Source organism: Mus caroli, chromosome 10 (assembly GCF_900094665.2).
Source record: "Mus caroli chromosome 10, CAROLI_EIJ_v1.1, whole genome shotgun sequence".
NCBI lineage: Eukaryota > Metazoa > Chordata > Mammalia > Rodentia > Muridae > Mus > Mus caroli.
In genome coordinates this window covers 7973506-7974587 of record NC_034579.1, presented here as the reverse complement: position 1 = coordinate 7974587, position 1082 = coordinate 7973506, and the positions used below count along the sequence as shown (strand labels likewise).

Sequence of the window (1082 nt, the reverse complement as noted above, 5' to 3'; positions counted from 1 at the left end):
CATCCCCACATCCCCACATCCCCACATCCCCACATGGCAGCCCAGATTAAGGATGCCTGCCTGGACTTCAATGGTAAAAGACCAGGACCCCACCATGGTCCCAAGTGGCATCATCAGCTACTCACATTAAGCTGTTGCTCACTACCCTTGGGTCTCCAGTTCTGCCTCTATTCATTGTGCCCACATCATTCTGTTTCTCTTCAGTTTCTCCACCACTTACTTGCTTGTTTTAGGGGTGCTTGGGGGTTCTCTGGCTTTTGGAGGTCACTTCAGGAGTGGTCTCAGGAGTTCATTATGGCAGGGGTCAGGGGTCTTCTTGAACATGGTCTGCCACCATTCCCATCCCCAGGCTTGCACATCACTGGACTTGTGGTCATCTCAGGGTAGCTTCCTGTCTGGGCACTATGTCTGGTGGTTGTCTTGGACTGGTTCCTTGCCTAGTCCCAGTGGCCCTTGTGAGGGTCATCTGTCATGGGAACACTCCCACCAAGGGCTCACAATCCCAAGTGGGGTTCTTCTAGTCTCTAGCATACTTCCTGTTCTGGGATCCAGTCTAGGCCTGCCTGATGCCAGACTAGTGATCATCTCAGGCTCTCTTTGTTTTTTCAGGGAATGTTAAGCTACTAATCATTCTGATGTTCATAGGTCAGAACACAGTGTAGACATAGCCCCTCTCCTCTCTGCCACTTAGTGACACACATGTGACACGGCAGCCATGCCTGCAACGCCTCTGGGGGCAATAAGACAAAGCATCTTCATAAACAACTTGGCCTATATCTCTGATTCCTTTTTCTTGTTTATCTCACCTTCAAATATTCTACTTCTAGTATTAAGTTATGAAAGATTTGGAGAAAATGAGCCCTTCAATAAGTAGCTTGTATAATCCATAAAATTATTTGAATTGAACCAACAGATGGCAGGAAATATTTGCATTGCTATGCATTTGATATTCCTCATTTCCTCCATTAATCAGCTAAGACTTCCTGCTAATTCTACTCTCTTCCCAATTTTTCTGCTCCTTTGCATTCTTCTCTCCTCTTTTCACCCTGTTATATTGATTTCTTTTCAGTGTTACATAAGAA

The 1082-nt window shown here is 45.8% G+C and overlaps 1 non-coding gene across 1 annotated transcript; it reads right to left on the bottom strand.

The window, feature by feature from the left end:
- Positions 1-611: 611 nt before the first annotated feature.
- LOC115032220 lies at positions 612-741 on the bottom strand. Its single transcript, XR_003837875.1, has one exon. It is a non-coding gene; the product is annotated as a small nucleolar RNA SNORA17 (small nucleolar RNA).
- Between the last annotated feature and the right edge of the window lie 341 nt (positions 742-1082).